Here is a 15040-nt window from a genome sequence, read left to right as displayed (position 1 = left end):
TTACAGAATTTGAGTTGACTCATAAGTGAATCAATTTAAAAGGGGAACTTGGGTATCCTTTGTTTTGAGGCAAAGTTATGTGGAATCATTCTTAATCTTCCAGTTTCACCATTTCTCCTAACAATCTCCTTCTCGCGCCTCCACCGTTGAATTTTTTTAGTGCTATGTCCCCAGTAGCGCTTCCCAGGTGGTGCTAGTTGTGAAGAACCCGCCTGCAATGCAGGAGACATAATAAGATGTGGGTTTGATCCCTGGTTCCGGAAGATCCCCTGGCGGAGGGTCCGGCAACCCACTCCAGTATTCTTGCCTGAAGAATCCCATGGACAGAGGAGTCCATAGGGTTGCAAAGAATCAGACACAACTGAAATGACTTAGCACGCACGCATGTTCTCAGTACAGCTGGAGGTTCAATTTTGAATCTACCTCTTACTGTGTTATTTTGGGTAGATTTTCTACTAGTTCCTAGATGAAGTTTTTCATTTTTAAGAGAGTGTGCAAATACCTACTTTTCAGTGTTAGAAGTTTTTCAAGCAGTAATGCATATCTTCTACTGAGTAGAATGTGTAGCAAAAATAAAGTACCTTCAATAGCAGCAGAACTGTTGCCAACGCTGCCAGTAAATAGCAACACATTAAAAGGGCAGTATGCATTAATGTGATAGCCCAATCTAAGTCGGCCAGTGTCTTCTCTGACCACTGGCTGATGCCCCTCAAATAGTAAAATGCCTCAACTAAGGTTTAACTATATATTTACTCAAAAAAACTTTTCAGTGAAGGGAACTGTAAATGTCAGCATTATCTCAAGTCATGTGTTGTTTCTGTGTATTAATATGGCAGTAGAATGTTATTCCATAAGAAAGAAATGTTTTGACTTGATCATGTCAAACCCTCCTAGACAAAATGCGAATCTCTTAATATGTTTGTAAAATATTACTAAATAGCTTTTACTCTTGTACCATTATGAATATCTCCCAAACTATAAAGTCGATTTTTTTTGTTTTGATAAGATTATTTTAATTGGATTATATTTAAATTTAAATATAAGATTTTTAAAGTCTATTAGAAAAAAGCTAGTGTCTGTATAAGGATTAGTTACCAAAGGCATTTTTAAATGTTTTATTAACTAAATGTTTAATGATGTTTTAATATTAAAAAAAGTACTGGAAGGACTGTTAAAAATATAATTTAGAATTTCTTTTGAAGTCTAGGATGTTGAAAAAGAGATCACAGGTGGTACAAATATCCTCTTCGTACCCTTGTCTATCCCTATGTGTCCAATATATAGTTCACCATAGTAAGAAAGTGTATAGAATATATATTTAAAGTAGCAAATAACTTAAATTTAGTAATTTTATAGGTGATTTTTTAATTCATTCTTTTTCTGCTTTATTGAGATTTAAGTGACAAAACTATCAGTTTTAAAATTTCCTCTATTGCTTCTTTCTAAAGTTTTATTATTGGAGTGTAATTGCTTTACAATGTTGTGTTAGTTTTTGCTGTACAACAAAGGGAATCAGTTGTATATATACACATATCCCCTCCCTCTTGTTTCCCTCCCATCCCCCTAGCCCCCTCCATCTAAGTCACCACAGAGCACCAAGCTGTGCGATCTCTGCTATGTAGCAGCTTCCCGCTAGCTATCTATGTTACACATGGTAGGGTATAGTATTGCTTCTTAATCTACTGAAAACAATTTCACAATGTGCACTTTTAAGCAGTTTCTTCATTAACTTCTTTGGTTTCTACCTTTGGCAACAATAGCTCATCATTTTTTTTTTAATTCAGTTATAGTTGACACCCACCATTATATTTCAGGTTTCAGGTGTACAAGATAATGATTAGAAATTTGTATATATTGCAAAATGATCACCATGATGAATCTTGTTAGCATCTACTAACCATACATAATTATAATTTTTTTCTTGTGAGAACTTTTAAGATTTACTCTTAGCAGCTTGCATATATACAATATGGTATTATTAATTGTAGTTTCCATACTTTAATTTACACCCTCATGACTTACTGATATTATAGTTGGAAGTTTGTAACTTTTGATTTCCTTCACCCACTTTGCACACCTGCCACACACACACACCTCACCTCTGGCAAGCATCAATCTGTTCTCTGTATCTATGAGTTTCCTTTTTTAAAATATTTCACATATAAATAAGATCATATGGTGTCTGTCTGTCTTTGTCTGACTTATTTGACTTAGCATAATGCCCCCAAGAGCTTCCCTGGTAGCTTAGTTGGCAAAGAATCTGCCTGCAGTACCGGAGATCCAGGTTTGATCCCTGGGTCAGGAAGATCCTCTGGAACAGGAAATGGCAACCCAATTCAGTATTCTTACCTGGAGAATCCCACGGACTGAGTGAGGAGCCTGGTGGGCTACAGTTCATGGGGTTGCAAGAGTTGGACATGACTTATTGACTAAACCACCACCAATGCCCTCAAGGTCCATCCAGGTTGTATCAAATGGCAAGATTCCGTTTATTTTTTATGGCTGAATAACATTCTATTATGGAAAATACCTCATTTCCTTTATCCATTCATCTAGTGCTGGACAACAATGATTCAGTCATTAGTAACAAACCTTCAGTTGCTGAACTTCTATGAAGAATTTTCCATACCATAAAAGATCGCCAACTCAGCAATCTGTGCCTACAAATTAATTGATAACTACTTGCAGACTGACATCTATCTGGTCACTTGACATATCCAGGTTTGTTATTTTTATCTCAAAAATGTTCTCCCTTTCTTTATCTACCTTAATTTCAAATCCACTTTTTAGGAATTCAAGCATTTTGTGGATGTCACAGCCAACGCAATTCATATCTAAAGGGTTCAAAGTGATGATTTTATATATTAATATATTATGAAAGAATCCCCATTGCCTCATCATTGATTTAATTAACATATCCAATACCTTATTTATTTACATTTTTTGTGTATGAAATATGTAAGTTCTACTCTCTCAGCAAATTTATATTATACAATACAGTGTTCAACTAGGGTCACTGTGTTACCTATTAGATTTGAATAGACCTTATTTATCTTACAACTGAATGTTTGTGCCCTTTCACCCCATTTTCTTTTACCCACCTCATTCCTGAAACCCACCACACTATTCTCTACTTCAGCAAGTTCAACTTTCTAAGACTCTATACATATGAATGACAGCATACAATATTTTCTTCCCCTGTCTGGGTTATTTCATTTGGCATAGTGCAATGCAGGTTCATCTATATTGTTGCAAATAGCAACATTTCCTTCTTTTATAAGACTGAATAATATTTCATTGTATATGTGTGTGTGTGTATTCCATTGTTTGTGTATATATATATTTCATGGTATGTATGTGTGTATATATAAATATCACATATATGTATATTCCACTGCATGTGTGTATATATATGTATATAATCAAATTTTCTTTATCCATTTATTCATTGATAGACACTAAGATTGTCCTTATACCTTGAATATTGTGAATACAACTATAATAAACACAGGAGTACAGATATCTCTTCAAAATAGTAATTATAGTAATTACATTTTTTTGGATATACAGGTAGTAGTGCAGTTGTTGGATTTGTATCATATGGTGTTTCTACTTCTAATTTTTCAAAGAATCTCCATACTGTTTTCAATAGAGACTGTGCCTACCAGTTTACATTCCTACCAATAATGTACAAGGGTGCTCTTTTCCCCACATTCTCACCAGCATTGATTATCTTTTGTCTCTTTTATGATAGATATGCTAACAGGAGAAAATATCTCATTGTGATTCTGATTTGCATTACCCTGATGTACCTTTTTTGTTGTCTTGCAAAAATTCCTTGTCAACAGCAACAGCAAGTAGCCTACTTCTTATATTTTCTCCTAGTAGTTTTATGGTTTCAGGTATTGCAGTTTAGTATTTAAACATATTTTGAGTTGATTTGGGGATATGGTGTAAGACAAGAGTCTAGTTTCATTTTCTTGCATGTAGATATGCAGTTTTGCCAGCATTATTTATTTAAAAGACTATCCTTTTTCTACTGTGTATTCTTGGATTATTTTGGTCAAACTTAATTGACCATATACACGTGGGTTTATTTTTGGGCTCTTGATTCTTCTTTTCCATTGGTTTTTGTGTCTGTTTTCAATGTTAATACCATACTATTTTGAATCTATAGCTTTATAACATAGTTTGAAATCAGGAATTGTGATCCCTATAGCTTTGTTCTTTTTTCTCAAGGTTGCTTTGGCTATTTAGGGTTTTCATGCTTCTATATGAATTTTAGATTGGTTGTTCTATTTCTGTGAAAACATTGTGAGAATTTTGATAATGATTGCATTGAATCTGTACATTGCTTTGGGTAATATGGACATTTTAATAATGTTAATTCTTCTAGTCGATGAACACAGAATATCTTTCCATTTATTTGTGTCTTCTTGAGACACAAATAAATGTTTCATAATTTTCATTATGCAGATATTTTACCTCCTTGGCTAAATTTATCCCTAAATATTGTATTTTTTGGTTGTTGTTGCTCAATAAATGAGATTGTTTTCTGAATTTCTTTTTCTGATAGTTCAGCATTTGTGTATAGAAACACAACTGATTTTTGTAGATTGATTTTGTATGCTCAAACTTTTCTGAATTCTTTTTATTAGTTCAGACAGTGCTACGGTCAAGTCTTTACTGTTTTCTGTATATAAGATTGGATCACCTATAAACAGATAGTTTTACTTCTTTCTTCCTTTCTGATTTAGTTAGTTTTTTGTTTGTTTGTTTGTTTGTTTTTTGCTTGCCTATTTTCCCTGGGTACATGGCTTTTATTGTGTTGAAGTTACGCAATTGAGCTTGGATGTATAGCTATGGTGAGGGATGGGGGGGTGCTTTCTACACCCATTTAAAAACTATTTTTTGTTCACCCTTATCCTGTGGGACTTGAGATTACAAGCCCCATTGCTTATCAGAGTTGGCTGACTAGGGAGGCCGTCACTTTGGTGGCAACCATAAATTTCGGGGATGCTAGATAAGTGGATAATCTCCTTTCAGAGCTGCTGATGACCTGACTTAATGTTGGAGTAATCCTGAGAAAGTGTTGGAATTGCCCACTGGCTCTTTAGAGTGGAGGGAGAATCACAGTGTTTAGATGTATGTAAATTATATGCTGGACCCTGAGGCAGCAGTTTGCAAAATGTGTAGTCATTCCCCTTCCAGGGAAAGACTGGAAGGTGGACTATTTCCACATTAGTCCCTGGGTGGCGACTAATTTTCTCTGCATTAGTCCCTGGGTGGGGATAGCAAGAGTAAATACACTTCTGTTAACAACTGCTTCTCCCTTTGTTAAACTAGTCATTTTAGACTCATGAACGCAAGCCCCATTGGCTTTTAGAACTAGATACTTTGGGGTCTCATCCCTTGGGCGGCAGTCTTAAAAGCTGGAGTGTTAGATGTGTGGTCCATAGCCTTCACTCCTCTGGGGGATGCTAAGAGTTTGGGTGTTCTCTGCTAAATGTATGGTACTGTGTTAGGGATAGGGCTTATGGGGAGAGTGTCTCAGGCTTGCTGACTTACTTCCATGTAGGCATGCTCTCAGTCTCTTGCTTTCTATCAGAAAGCATTGCTCTGTGTGTAGCTGTGTATTTGATGTACTTTTGGGAGGAAGGAAATTTGGAAACTCCTGTGTCACTGTCTTCACCCAGAGTTTCAAAGATACTTGACAAATCAAGTTATTAAATGAAAGAGTATGCTAATTTTTACTGTTGAGTAGATAGATATCAGACACTAGGTATATCCAGTTAGTGCAAAGTTCTAAGAATGAACACTTTGCTTAGAACAACTGAAAATTCTTTATGAGATAAGCCAATGTAAAAAATACATCTCACCTGGTTCATTCCTTAACTCATGTGTGGGTGTGCATTTTTTACTGTTAATTTTACACCAGATGGAAATAATGATCAATTATACCCCTCAGCTTCCTGTCCTTATATAAATGACTTTATAGTTAGGGATAGGAATGGTGCTCTTATGGGGGAATAAAGATATAAACAAGGAAAGACATAGATAACTAAGGCAAATTCAGATCACGGAATATGCTTTGTAGAAAATAAAACTATGACCATGTGAGAGAGGCTTGCCATGGATGCAATTGTGGATTGCATCATCAGGGAAATTTTCCCTGAGGAGGCTAGAGACATGTGTCTTATCTTGAAATGATGGCTAATCTCTCTAATACTGTCCAAGCCCTTCCCAGGAGTAAGGGGTAAAAATGGGGTTACATTCAGAGAAATATTAGCAATGCCCTTTTTGCTTATAACTTGTTTAAAAAAATGACTAAAAATTCAATGCTTTATATGTCATATCAAAATATCCTCATGGGAGAAGAGTCATAAAAAATCATGTAATTATATTACAGAGAGAGAAAAGTTTGGTAAACTTGAGTGCTTTAGAAGGTCAAATGGAGAAAGGGACTCTGTCCATGAAAGAGGGAAACAAACAAACAAACAAAAACAAATAACCAAGGAAAAATTAAAGGGAGAAAAATGACAATCTCCAGCAAAGTTGAGTATGCTGGAGAGGTTCGTGAGAACCCTGTGCTTTTGATTAAGAGGAGGGAGTTGACCCCTGTATCGTATCATTTGGTCTTCAGATGGAAAAATAAGTCACAGTACCTTAAGATGCAGCCAACACCAGAGGGAAGAGGAGAGTAATTTGAATCCTGGCTCAGAAGTTATTCTGTTGCCCTGTGCCCTTTAATATTAATACCTATATCAGTGTCTATGGAATACTGGGAGATCGTAAGTTCTCAAAAATAATCCCAAGGAAAGAAGGAGGATATCAGCTACTCTGGGTTTGGTAAATGGGCTTTACTGACTTTCTCAACATAGGAGGAATCCTATGTTTACAGTCTCTGCAGTTAATATAAAATATCTGATATGTTTTCTAGTAAATTATATTAATTACACAGATTACAATAGTAATCACATATTTTAGATATCTCCATATATTTTAGATATATCTAAAGATATATTTAGATATCTCTAACATAGATATGTAAAGAAAGTATTGCCATGTAACTAATTGCTTGGAGATCCATGATTCAAATAAGGATACAGAAGTTATACTTGGCTTTTTAAGATCTTACAGTCTGGGAAGGCAGGGGCTGTCAGTCATATCTCTTTTTAGATGAGATTTTTATTTCAAGTGGTAAACAGAGAGATATTTATAAGGGAATTCTTTTACCCAAGAATAGTGAAAGATGAAATAAACATTAGATCATCAACTTCTTGAAGACAGGTATATTGTCGACAGTTTTCCCACAGTTTCTCCATGATCAATAATTATTAAAAACATACTTGTTGAATGAATGAATAAATCAATGAACAAATGAATTGAAATGGGGGTTTTAATCCACACACCAAAAAAGAAGCCTGATGAAACTATGAAAGCCTAAGGGCTTGGGCTGTGGGGTATTGTTAGACACATTATGTTTGCCTTTGAGAAATTAATCCAGGAATAGTAAGTTTTAAGCAGAGAATTCAGTCCAATATAAGGAAGAATGTGCTATTGTGATTTTTGGTTTAGTGGCATCTCTTGCTACATATAGGCCCTCTGAGTGTATCCATGTATAACAGGTTCACTGCATAAGCAGAATGTCTGTCAAAAAGTAGCCTTCAAATACTTGTTTATACAAACGCATAAATAAATAATGATTAGAGCTGCCTAGCTGTACGAAAATAATGATCTCCTTATCACTGTAGGCATTCAATAATTGCTGAAATGACTATACCATATGAGTATGCCTAGGGGTTGAACTAGTTATCATAGTGTATCTTTCTGTCTAGTCCAACCTTGATCTTCTAAGATTCCCTTAAATTAGAACACGTGCTTTGCCTGCCTGTGAAGTACCTCTTTATCCAGTTGTTTTACCTTTCCTACATTCAAATTATTTCTCTGAGAAGAAGTCATAATTTCTTGATCAAAGGGGAGGAAAGGCAGTACTGCTGCAGTCAAGTAGGGAAGGGATTGTTTTTAAAATATATTGGAACTGAACCTAAAAGTCTTATCCTTTATTCTTTCTAGATCATTTTTATCTTGACTGCAAAATTCTTACTTAGATTTCAGAAGATTCAGGTTGCTCAGGGAAATAGTAGAAGCCTCATTTGAGAGCATAATTTCATGAAAACTTCTTCCTAAATGATGCCAGGGCATGAGGCTTCTGCAGAAAATTTGCTATGGAACTGATGCCAGGGCATGAGGCTTCTGCAGAAAATTTGCTATGGAATTGTCCAGGTAGATTAAGGAACCTCAAGATTGTTCTTAAATCAGATCTCTTCTGAGTAGAAATGGGGGATCCATGTTCTTTTCTGGGCATGTCTTCCAACTTCAAAATATTTCACGCAGGAAAAAAAAAAATCCAATTACTGTAACTTTGTCCCACAGATAAAAAGCTCTCTGAAAGGATGACAGATGCTAAGGACAGTCACTGTCAGCTTTGTTGATTTTTCTACAATGTCAGCATGTTTACACACAATACAGACATCAAAGCCATGCTTATCTTTTAGATGACACTTAGAAGCAACACTTAAGGAACACGTAACAATATGAATTGTATTAATTGATATTTAATAACATTAGTACTGTTGGAAGACATCCCCAGAGCAAGTACATAGCTTTCCCTTTTTACTCAGGTAAGATTTTCTGCTTTAAGAACAATCCATACTGAAGTTCCTTAATCTACCTGGGGGTTGTGTGTCACCTAGAAAACTGCAGGTAGCTGACTTCTCATTGGAACTCCCATCCAGACATCAATAGGCAGAAATGCAACATTAACTATTTCCATTTATTCCTAACTTACATCTTATTGGATTTTTGGAACATAATAAAAATAGAAATTTATGGAATGCAATGAGTACAGAATACTGAAAGATTGGCATAGAAGACAAATAGTTAAAGCATCAAAGTAGAGGCTCTAAATAACACTGATACAATGGAACTTGTCCTGAAGGCCCCTTGTGAAACTGTATATACAACTATGTAAGCTCTCTCTTCAGGGAAATGAGATAAAGAATGCTCATAACTGTTCAATTTTATATAGCCATTTATTTCATGTAATAGTCATCATTTTAAAAGTGCATCCTTCAAGCATTACATTATTTCTATTTGATAAAACTGTCAAGTAAGTCTCCCAGGGTCACCCAGTACATTTTGAGTAAAGCAGTGATCTTTAGGTTTTTTTTGGGTTCCTTACAACTCATCATATCCACAGCAGATATGCACATTTTAGTAAAAAAAAACATTGCTATTAGTGTCTAGGAATTTTCAGATCCTTAACAAGCTTATCCTTGGATTCCTTGCAAACATCCTTTCTTTACGTGAGGGTCATTTTCAAGTTCAAAGTTTTGATAGTGGTAATTTATTGGCTCAACCAATGCAGCAGCAAAAGTACAGTTCAGGAAAAACAAATTAAAGAATGGAAGCAGAGGGGATGTAATTTAGATACTTTTAATATGTGTTTGAAGGTCATTTGCAGAATGAAATATAAATAGCATCCTTAAAACACCGAGCATGCTTATGCTCTTGTTTTGGAGGTTTTAGAAAGTTAAGTGTAGGTTGAGAATTTAAACTTCCATTTTGCTGATGTCTTGGGATCCAGTGTTCCTGAATGTAGGGCAATGAGTCAGCTCTGGACTTTGACAAACCTTTCACCAGTGAATCAGAATAGCACATTAGTTTCTCGTAAAGTCAAATTAAGGATGTTCTGTAAGAGTGTTTTCCATGATTAATCAATGGCAACCCCATACAGAAATGTAAACATTTACCATAATCAAGGACAGCTTCATTTTGTCACATGACTTGCTTTAAACCCTAAATTGTATAACCTCAGATGTGCTATTTAGGGTCTATGGTTCTTAACTTTCTTCTCTGTAGAATGAGAAGAGTGGTACCTGTTACAGTCACTGCATGGACTTCGCAGCACTGTAATCTGGGGAGGAAAGATCTTATCGTGTTCCTGGGTCATGTTGCTGAAGCACACTTGGGTTCCACTTGCTCACATTCAGTAAAGCCGATCTACCGACACTGGGTTGTAAGGCAGGGAGGTACAGTGTTTATTATTGCAGGGTGTCAAGCAAGGAGAATGTGCATCTCATACTCAAAAGACCTGAACTCCCCCGATGGCTTTCAGCAGAAGGATTTAAAGGACAGTGTAAGGGAGAGGACCACAGGGTGCAGAATCAGCTCCTGCAGAATTCTGGGGTTGGTTGTCCTCAAGGTGAAGTTTCAAGCATCATCAACCTTCTGATTTCAATCAGTCGATTGTCTATGTCCTTGCATCAGCAGTTTTCACCTAGTGGGAGTCTGCTTCCTGTAAAAACAACTTCGGAATGCGTGTCAGGCCTTTATCTGGTTTCTCTCAGAATTGAGAGTGTGGTGACTCTGCTATGTGGCGGATTTATAGTCTAAATTAACAGTTTTCCTGCCCAGCTATTCTTTGTTTCTGTATCTTCACCTTTCCTAACCATTAACTCTTGCATCAGCCTTTTGAGACTCAAAGGAGGCCTGGAAGACTAAACCAAAAGTCTTTTACTTCAAAGGACAGAGATACAAGGGCTTGTATGTTGTTTCAATCTCCCCTGATCTTTGATACTCCCTAATTTTGAGGAGAACAGATTCAGGTAAAGAGAGTAAGGAAAAGAGACTAAAGTTCTGGATAGAGATCTTAATCATACACTCTGCAGAACTTTGTTTTAAGTGATTTAGTTTCAAAAACAATACTCAAAAATAATTATTTTTATGTACATGCCCAATGTTTTTCCAGCATATGTGATTTCTAGCACTTAAAGCACTTTACTTATCCTTTTAAAAAATGGCTCTTATTTTGTGTATCACTCTGGTCATCCTGTTTTCTAATTACCAAGAAGGGCTGACTGAGTTTGGTTAGAGCTTGGCTGGGGAGACTTGAGGAAACTGGTTTGGAACTAGAGGCCTAAGTTTATGACCCCGGATCCACAATTTATTAGCTCTGTTCCTTGAGTGTCAGTTAACTTCTCTAAGCTTTGGTGGTGGTTGTGGTTAAATCACTAAGTTGTGTCCAACTCTTATAATCCCATGGACTGTATCCCATCAGACTCCTCTGTTCATGGGATTTCCCAGGCAAGCATACTGGAGTGGGTGGCAATTTCCTCCTCTAGGGGATTATCCTAACCCAGGAATTGAACCCCTATCTCCTGGATTGCAGGCAGATTCTTTACTGACTGAGCCACCAGGGAACCCTCTAAGATTTAGCTGCCTGAGTCCCTTGGACTGCAAGGAGATCCAACCGGTCCATTCTGAAGGAGATCAGCCCTGGGATTTCTTTGGAAGGAATGATGCTGAAGCTGAAACTCCAGTGCTTTGGCTACCTCATGCGAAGAGTTGACTCACTGGAAAAGACTCTGATGCTGGGAGGGACTGGGGGCAGGAGGAGAAGGGGATGACAGAGGATGAGATGGCTGGATGGCATCACTGACTCGATGGACGTGAGTATGAGTGAACTCCGGGAGTTGGTGATGGACAGGGAGGCCTGGCGTGCTGCGATTCATGGGGTCACAAAGAGTCGGACACGACTGAGTGACTGATCTGATCTGATCTGGTGTAAAGTGTATAAGCAGACCTGCTTCAGAGGGCTGTCAAATGGACTAACTGCAATGCCGTTGGGATGTGGCTGGTGCATTGCCCATCACATGGTAGGTATTCATTAAATGTTAGACTGAATCAAGAGACAGAAGAAGTATCCCCATGTCATATTGTCTACTAATTCTTTGGTAATGTGGACACCTCTTTGAATATGTATCACTCTCCCTTTTCTTTGTGGAATTTAAGATTTAAAATATTTGTGATTTATTACCAATGTTGGCCATCTTAAGGACTTGATTTTCACTGTAATTACACGTGGAATTAGAATTAAACCCTGAGGGTGCTGGTGGTGAAAATAGTCAGGGCTTTCAAATACCATGAACAAGCCCCCCACCTCCCTGCTTCCTGCCCCATGCAATGACAGAGTGTCTTCCCGTAGGGCCTGGGAGATACCTGGCCTTCCAGTGGAGTTTTTGGAGATTAAGAGTTGTTGTTGGGTTGGGTGGGCTGAGTCTTGCTGATAAGGTTATAGGTTCTGAATGAGAACTACCCCCAAATGGTCTATACCAACATTTCCTAAAAGATAATGTTTGGAGCGCTCATTTCAAGAAACATTGACAAGAACTGGCCCATTCCCTGAGACACCACATGACATCACCCTCAGAGGAGTTAGGAGCTCTGAGCTCCAGTACTAATTCATGTAGGGGCTCAGGTTTGATCTGTGTGAAAATCATTGGCCCTTATTTATTTATTTTGTATTATTAAAGGGTGGGGCTAGAAGAGTTGATGTTCCAAATTTTCCCCAACTTTACGTCTTTGCCTCTATGAATATGTTGTTGTTCAGTCACTCAATCATGTCCAACTCTTTGCAACCCCACAGAGTGCAGCATGCCGGGCACCTCTGTCCTCCACTATCTCCTGGTGTTTGCTTGCATTCATGTCCATTGAGTCGGTGATGCTATCTAACCATCTCATCCTCTGCCACCCTCTTCTGCTGTCTTCAGTCTTTCCCACATTCTGGGGCAGATTTTACAATGAGTTGGCTCCCTGAATATATATCCATCTATTTTCTGCTACAAGCAGTAGATAATGCATTGAATTTTACTGGCATGATGTCTATATTAGCATCATCCCAGCAAGGACATATTTAAAAGGCTTCTTTTAATTTTTTCTCCCATAAAACATTCAGTAGTTATTTTCTAAGTCTTCTCTTTCCTAACCTAAGCCTGTGCCTGCTGGAGAAAATACAATAATTAAATATAAAGAGGAAGGATGAAACTACCTTAAAATGTTAATTTTTTGTCTCAGTCATAGCTGATTACTTTTAGATTCTTCCCTTTACTTCTGATTTGTTTTTCCTATAGTAAAAAGGTGTTTTTTTATGCCTTAAAATCAAAATGAATAAATATAAAATTGTTAGTGTTCTGATCATTTATTGTCACGTGTTTCACTGTTGTTTTCTCACAGATGGCATGTTTTTAATCTTTACTGTTTTATCCCATTGATTTCTGTGCTATTTATCTTCTTACAGATTACAAGTTTCTTTAGGGCAGGATGATAGGTAGAAAAAAAGTTAATGCAGTGATGTATTATTGCTCAATTTTTTGCTTGTAAGTTGATGAGAATGAAGTTTCATCATACTTATTTAGCACATACTAAAAGCTCAGCACACTATAAATTTGTCGTTTAACTAAGACAAGGTATAGAATAATGATAGCCTGTTAAATTAGAAGCCATGGCTTGGAGTCACACAGTTTTAACTTGGTTTTGGTTCTATTACTTACAAACTATAGTTTTACAAGCAAGTATCTTTTAGAATTTCAGCAGACCTCAGCAGGGTAGATGTGACAGAATAAAGAAATTATGTACCTAATACCCTTAGCACAGTGTTTGCACTACAGGAAATGCTCAATAAATTGTAGCTGTTAACATTTTTGACATATTCTTACCATCATCATCGACACATCTCATTTCAGCCTGGCTTAATGCTACCTCTATGATATAACCTAAGCTGTGTGTGCAGGAAGTGCCACATTTAATGAGAACCATCTGTGTCAATTAACTCACGTGTGACACAGAGGAGGAAGCAACAACTGGGGGTTAAAGGAATTCAAGCATTCAGGGAAAATGGCATTTCATCAACTTGGCCTCACTTGATTTTCATGGAAATATACGATAAGGGTTGGCATTTTCCTCCAATGTCAACACCCAAATGCATTGGTTGTGACAGACACTAATACCTTATGTTACAGAATATTTTTCTTTTCTTCTAAGAAAATCTTTATTTTCTTTGGTTATTCCTGAAACATGCAGGGCTTCTCCAATGCCATGCTTTTTTGTTAATTTTATCAGTTTGACTTGCTAAAAATAAGAGAACAAAATTTTACTGTTCCAAATTACAGACAGTTCTAGAACTTTCTAGTTTTGAGGAGGAGTGTAATCCAAGGTTTACTTTATGCCCTTAGAACCTAGTCTCTCTCCCTCTAACTCCTGATCCTAAGTTCACACAAGTTTTAGTCTCAGAATTCACCATGTATCATGTTCCTTGACAGAAGCTCTTGATCTATGTGTTTTCAGGTTGAATCCAATGGCATGGAATTTATATTCTAGTCGCTTAAGATCCTCAAAGGCAACAAGTACCACTTCTCATCTTTGAATACCCTGCAGTCTAGCATAGAGTCTTACACTCAGCAAACACATAAAATTCAATTCCCCAAGCAGATGTATAAGCATCTAGATAGGAAAAACAACAACAAAAAATAGGTCTCAAAGAGAAAATCCATATCTTAAATTCTACAGCTGGTTAGTCGCAAAATGTAGAAAATGTTATTATTTGCCTACAAGACAAAGTAATCCAGTTTCCACTAGCAGCGAACGTCCAGCAATGTTATTGCTCATAACATGTGAGCAGAGAGCTGCTAGGGGTATGCTCTGGAGAAAGAGAGTTTTTCTTTTCAGCTTTTAGAGAGACCCCTGAGAAGAGACAGCCTCATTCTTTGGCAGTGTTTATCAGCAGGTGCCAGATGGAACTTCAGTACACATTACACAGCCAGGGAAGGGGCCAACACCCTGAGGCTGGCAGAGCGAAAGGTTAGGGGAGACTGGGCCATCATTATACTGTGGATTTAATGACCCCTGGATTTCCTTCCTACAGTTGTTCTTATTATACAACACAATAAATGTATCCATTATTCAAGCCAGCTATGATAGCCTATCTGTGCCTTACAACCAAAAGCATCCTTGTGGGTACCCATAAGAATCAGGGCTTTTCCCAAGAGACTGACTCACTTACAAAGACAACCTTTATTCTGGAACATAGTGGTGGCTTTTGTCTGGGCAAAGCTGATAGAGAACATTTTCACCTGGTCAGGCATTTCATAGATTCAAATCTTGGTCCCTTTACATACCCTTGAAGAAATACAGAAAGACT

Source organism: Bos indicus, chromosome 26 (genome assembly GCF_029378745.1).
Source record: "Bos indicus isolate NIAB-ARS_2022 breed Sahiwal x Tharparkar chromosome 26, NIAB-ARS_B.indTharparkar_mat_pri_1.0, whole genome shotgun sequence".
In the NCBI taxonomy this organism is placed as follows: domain Eukaryota; kingdom Metazoa; phylum Chordata; class Mammalia; order Artiodactyla; family Bovidae; genus Bos; species Bos indicus.
This window is presented reverse-complemented; position numbering follows the sequence as displayed.